Source organism: Dama dama, chromosome 3 (genome assembly GCF_033118175.1).
Source record: "Dama dama isolate Ldn47 chromosome 3, ASM3311817v1, whole genome shotgun sequence".
NCBI lineage: Eukaryota > Metazoa > Chordata > Mammalia > Artiodactyla > Cervidae > Dama > Dama dama.
The window spans coordinates 23,399,317-23,405,566 of record NC_083683.1 but is presented as its reverse complement, the minus strand read 5'-3'; the positions used below and the strand labels follow the sequence as shown (position 1 = coordinate 23,405,566).

At 49.6% G+C, this 6,250-nt stretch overlaps 1 non-coding gene across 1 annotated transcript; it reads right to left on the bottom strand.

Annotated features, from left to right (window-relative positions):
* Positions 1-491: 491 nt before the first annotated feature.
* Positions 492-564, bottom strand: TRNAE-CUC (transfer RNA glutamic acid (anticodon CUC)). The gene has a single exon. It is a non-coding gene; the product is annotated as a tRNA-Glu (tRNA).
* Positions 565-6,250: the final 5,686 nt, after the last annotated feature.

Below are 6,250 nucleotides of genomic sequence, written 5' to 3'. Positions count from 1 at the left end.
AAACATCTAGGAAGAGTTTGTCTCCACTGTCTGCTAAAGAGCATCCCTGTCTTGTGACTTCTTCATTTCTCCACTGGAGCCATAGTCAGCAAAAATCTCTAACTTACAAGGCCATCTGTTTTTACTCTGTGTTTTACTCCTCTCCTTCATTTAGGTAAAAGAAGAAAACTACAATAAGGCATGCTATTCTGTGGGGTTTTGACAGTCCAATATACCTTCAACTCAACCTCCTATCCAATGAGTATCCAATGGCACAATGAGATCTACTCATCAGTGTGATGACAGATGCTAAATGATCCAACTACCTGATTAGTTGCTAAGGTTGGAATGTATTCTTACATGATCTAGAATTATTTTCTGTTCCATGGCTTGAAATGAAAATGTGTGCTTCTTTTTTTAATAGTTATTTGGCTGCTCTAGGTCTTAGTTGAGGCCTAGAGGAATCTTTACTTGCGGCACATGAACTCTTAGTTGCAGCATGTGGGATCTAGTTCTCTGACCAGGAATTGAACCCGGGTCCCCTGCATTGAGAATGCAGAGTCTTAGCCACTAGACTACCAGGGAAGTCCTCAAAAGTGGGTGTTTCTGAAAGACTTAATGTGGGCAGAAAATATATTTAAGCTGAATCCTCTATCACCTTGAACACACTTGTGAGCTGTGTTTTACTTCAATAATGTAACCAGGGAGAATAAAGATGGAGGAAATAATACAGACTGAACAGTAATATTTGCTATTTTCTGAGCATTTACTTTGTGACAGTTTCTTTACCATAACAGTGCTGTGAGGTGTGGATATTGTTATGGCCCTTTTACTGAGAAGAAAACAGTAGCTGCTTGAGACTTCCCTGATGTATAGTGAAAAAAATTTGCCTGCCAGTGCAGGGGATGGGGGTTCGATCTTTCCAGGGGTCTGGAAAGATCCCACGTGTCGCAAAGCAATCAGGCCTGCAAGCTGCAACCACTGAAGCCTGTGCGCCCGCAGCCCGTGCTCTGCAACAAGAGGAGCCGCGGCGGTGGGAGGCCTGTGTGCTACGCCCAAGAGTCGCCCTTTCTTGCTGCAGCTAGAGAAAGCCCATGTGCGGCAATGGAGACCCAGTTGCACCCAAAAATGTTAAAAAATAAAAATAATAGTTAATAAATGAAAAAAAAAAGAAAACAGTAGCTTCCAGAAGTCAAATAAGTCCTCCAGATCAGCAGACAGCAATGCAGAGCTGGGAGACTCCGGAGGCCCTGCGCCTTCCACACCTTCTAGCTCTTCAAAGCGAGCGGGATGAGGCAGGCCAAGCTCAGCCGGGTGGACTCTCGGGGAGAGCAGGGCCTGGCAGAGGGCAGCTGTGTGGCCTCCATGCCTTTCCGGAGGACAGTGCATGTCATAGGCCATCCCACAGTGTCCAGAGTCTCTCCCCAGACCACCCTGCAAAGCAGTCTGTGTGCTTTGAAGGCATCATTTTATTTAAGGGGTGATGTGGTTGTGGATCAAGGGGAAAGAACGTAAGGACTAGTTTCACCGAGCATTTACTCAAGAAAAACACATGTCTTTATAAGGCATGGAATGGATGACTTGCTTTCCAACGGCAACGACAAGGATCACTTCCTGGGGAATTAACGAGAACATCTTGTCCACCCAGAGACCCCCCACCTTGCTGAGGCTCAACCTTGGGTCTTATCCGAGGAAAACACATGAATCATGGTGAATGGGAAGCCTGGTGTCCAGCCAGTGTGGTGAGGATACTGGCATGGAACCCAAGCAGAAAGGAGCTCAGAGGCGGGGGGTAGACACTCAAGAGCTGGTCTGCTCACCCTCGGCCTTCACCTAGTTCTCACCGTCCCTTGATTGTTGTTGTTGTTGTTCAGTAGGTCAGTCACGCTTGACTCTTTTTGACCCCATGGACTGCAGCACGCAAGGCTTCCCTGTCCTGTTCTATCTTCTGGAGTTGACTCAAATTTACGTCCTTTGAATCAGTGATGCCATCTCACCATCTCATCCTCTTCTCCCTTCTCCTGCCTTCGCATCAGGGTCTTTCCCAATGAGTCAGCTCTTTGCATCAGGTGGCGAAAGTATTGGATTTTTTTTCTTTTATATGTAATTTATCAGAGACTCCTCAGGCCCTGGGCTTCCTAGGTGGCACTAGTGGTAAAGAACCCGCCTGCCAATGCAAGAGATATAAGAGACTTGGGTTCGATCCCTGGGTCAGAGATGATCCCCTGGAGGAAGGCATGGCAACCCACTCCAGTATTCTCGCCTTGAGAATCCCCATGGACAGAGGAACCTGGTGGGCTGTGGTCCCTAGGTTCACAAAGAGTTGGACACGGCTGAAGCAAATTAGCATGCACGTACGCCTCTGGCCCTCTTGCTTCTTCCTAGGAAAACAGGCATGCTGAGGGTCCTTGTGGCGTCACAGAAGCGATGGTGTCCTGCAGCCCCTACTTCTCTGCCTGCCTCCCACCCTTGGCTGGTGCTGTGGCTGCAGTGATGTCTCTACGAGACCTCTGAGGTCGGTTTCCTGCAGCTCCTTCCTGCCCAGGTCCAGGCCCAATCCTCAGGGCCCCCGGAGTGAAGGCAGGACTGCCCCCCCTGTACCGGAGCGCGCTGAGGCTCAGTGTGGGGGCCCAGACCCGTCTCCTCCTGGGTTTGGGTCTCACTTGCCTGTAGGGACTCTTCAGAGCATGGGCTCAGAGCTACCTCTCCGTCTGCAGGCGGACAGTGGAAGAAAGCTTTGGGATCCAGCTTGCTCTTCAGGTGCAAGAGCCACCTGCTCGTCCTAAAGGACCCCTCCCATCTCCCGCTGGTAGGAGGTAGGGGATGTGGAAGACATTTTCCCCTGAGGATGAGCTTTCTAAGGAATGTAGAAGTTATAAAAAGGGCAGAGATATGAAAAGCAATACAGACTTTGCTGGGAAGGAGAAAGGGGGGGAGATTTTGAGTGCAGGCGCAAACCTCAGCTGTCACAAGAGAGGATTAAGGGTGAGTAGCTGAGCAGAATAACAAGGAAACCTTTGCATTTTCACTTGCTTCTCTCTGTGGCTTCTGGGGTGGCTGGTGGTGTGACCCAGCAGAGCATCTTTACAGGAGCTGTGTTTCTGTAGTCCCCGCTGCCCCCACCTTGGTCCGCCTCACCCTCACCTCCCCGAGGCCCTTGACCTTGGCGCCTGGACAGTCCCCCTGCCGTGCGGACAAGGGCGTTCATCTCCAGCTCTTGCCCACAGCCGGAGCCTCCCCCGGCCCGCTCCACACCCTCAGCCCTCCGGGCACGTCTGACCACTTACCATGGTCTGCTCAGGGCGCTCTCCAGAAGAAGGCTTATCTCGTGGAATGCCTGGGACTTGAGAGGGTTGGGTTTCCAGGAACGGAGCAGATCTGGCTTCCGTGGCCGCCAGCATGATCTGCCGGCGTGTGTGATAGCGCACCTGGAGCAGAGAGAGGGGCTGGGGTGGAGGCGAGCTTCACAGGACAATCAGGGTCACAGGTGGCTGAGACAAGACCGGGTCCTGGGCGGGGAGCGCAGGTGGGAGTCAGCGCAGGTGGCAGGAAGGCGAGAAGAGCTGATCTGGTCCTCACCGGGGACATGGTACCGATGCGAGACCCGCATCCCTAGGTCCTCCTGACCATGGGGATAACTTCAGCCTGGGCAACGGTGGTGCCTGGTTTGGTCCCCCACCCACTCCCCTCTGTCTCCACATCTTTCCTAGAAGGTCTAGCTGCATCGTCAGACGCTTAGTGTTGAACCTCAGTCAAAGCCGCTATCATCACGACTCTGCCACAGCCATCCCAGTTTCCCTCCAGTGACCCCCAGGTCTTGTGAGGTCCCCAGAGCAGAGTCCTTCACTGAGGACCTTAGAAAGGCCTCCTCGGGTGGGGCCTGACGTCACTGAACGGTGTGTACGATAGCCAGGCCTCCACACAGGGCCTGCCCGAACCGCCCGCCCCCAGACCTCAGTTCATCTTCCTTCTCACTGCTGCCTCGGCTCTTCCAGGAAATCAGGGCAGCCTTTGGCCCCACTTGGCTCAGGAGGGTGAGTCCCCATCTCCCAGGTGTCTGATTGTCAAGGCCAAAGTCCCTCTGCTGATTTCATCTGGGGGCGTTTAGAGTTTCTTCTCACAGATAGCTGAACGCTGGTAGCCTGTCCCATTTCTCAGAGTTTCCAAAATAAGCATACAGATCAATACCCTCCAGTGGCATATAATTTTAAAAGTAAGCAGCAAAAGACTTCTCTATGGGTGACATGTAGAGACCAGGCCAGGCTTGTGTTTTTAAGCAGAAACATTTCAGTGAAGTCTCCTTGGGCCCTGAGCTATTTTTGAGGTTGAGTGCTGGGAATCCTTCTGAGGAGCATGAGGGAGAGTCCCTCTGGGCACGTTGGACCACCCCCAGAGTTACAGACAGGATTGCAGAGGCATTCCAGAGAGAGGCTGGGAAAAACCTGACGGGAAGTATTCCCAGAACACTCAACTCCCAAAGTCCCTGCTGGCTGATGATTAGGGCATAACTGTAAACAAAGCTGAAGAGCTTCAGAGAATAGCATTCTACAGACGGCAAGCAGAAAAATGCCCTCCTGGCTCCGGGCAGCTCATAGCACCCCTTATGCCAGGGCATTCCAAGGTGAACCAAGCAAATGCGTGCTGTCTGTTGCCCAGGGCCACGTCTAAACACCACCTCCAGCCTCCACAGCACCCTTCCCTAGCGTGTTCCATTTCTCCACCCGACTTCCCTGAGGTTGGAAAGAAGAGAGATGGCAGGGATGTGAGGAAAGGGAACGTAGGCTAAGGCGGCAGGGTTGCTGGATCCCCCCTGAACACCATGCAAGGCAGATTTCTGCTAGCCATGATCTGGTCTCACAGATCAAGGCATGCGTGGGCTTTGGAATTAGATAATCCTAGAGTCAATACTCAGCTCTACCATTCAGTAGACTTGATAATTTATTGCAACTCTTTCTCATCTGTAAAATGGGAGTGATGATTCCTAACCCATAGATAGGCTTTATTTTGAGATTATAAGTATATATAAATGAATATATTTTGGTGTCTGGCACATAGGAGATAGATACTACTATTATTATCACCACTTCTAATACTTCTGCAAGTATTGGAAAATAGCAGCTGGTTACTGAGTGCTTACCGTATGCTGGGTATTGGGTTAAACACTGTGAATACATATATTTTTGGGGTGTAAAACTTTTTAAAAAGCCCAGTAATTCTTAATACAGTAGAGTGCTGCTATATATCAATTTAGTTAAATTACAATATCACTAGGGAAGGAAGGTTTGAAAAGACTGACGTTTCTGTCTGCGTTTGCTTACCTGAAATTAACTCAATATTTCACAAGCTACGTGTACTTGAGCTAAGAAATAATACTGCATTTTGGCAGGTGCTAATCTTGACAGTCTTAAACTTCTATATGGATATAAGAATTAAGACAGTTGGCTGTATGGACTAGATTAAAAACCTAGGGATTAAAAGATTAAAACAAAACAGAGTGGAATAAACACTACTTTAAGTAAACAGTCAAGTAACTGAAACCCGTGTGTTAGGCATCAGCTGTTTAAATTATTTTACCATCTGATGTAATCTTTCTCAACTCTGCTTCTAAGACGGCATCGTACACGAACCAAAATTCCTGGGCTCTTTAATAAGCAGAAAGGAAACATTTCCTGTTCTAGGCCGTATTGACAAGGAAGCTCAAAGCATTAGCTTTTAAAATTATTTATGTACATAGAAACTTTATTTATGTGGCTGAGCCAGGTCCTGGTTGCGCTATGAGGGATGTTTGGCATGTGAACTCAGTTGTGGCGGGTGGGATCTAGTTCCCTGACCAGGGATCGAGCCCAGGCCCCTTGCACTGGGAGTGTGGAGTCTGGCCACCAGGAAGGTCCCTAAAAGCATTAGCTTTTGCTATACTGTGCCCCACTTTGTTGGGGGAATCTATAGCTTTGGTGATTCTTATACTGAGTGCCTCAGTGTAATTGAGAGGTGGGAGGGTGCCTAGTGGAATAAAAAGCTCTCCGTGGGGTGTCACCAACCAGCCTGGAGGGGGATGTCCGTGCGGAATGACGCTGCAGCTCTGTGCCTGCTTCCCTGTGGGGTGTCTGGTAGAGACGAGCTGCCCTGTGCTTCCCCGGATAGAAAATTTGCCTTTGTTTTTAAATCATTCTATCTGGCTAGCAGGTTGAGGTGGTCTACTTTTCTTGGGATACAGACAGGATTTAAGGCATTCTACTTTGACATCTAATGACTGGATGAGAGCTACAAATGG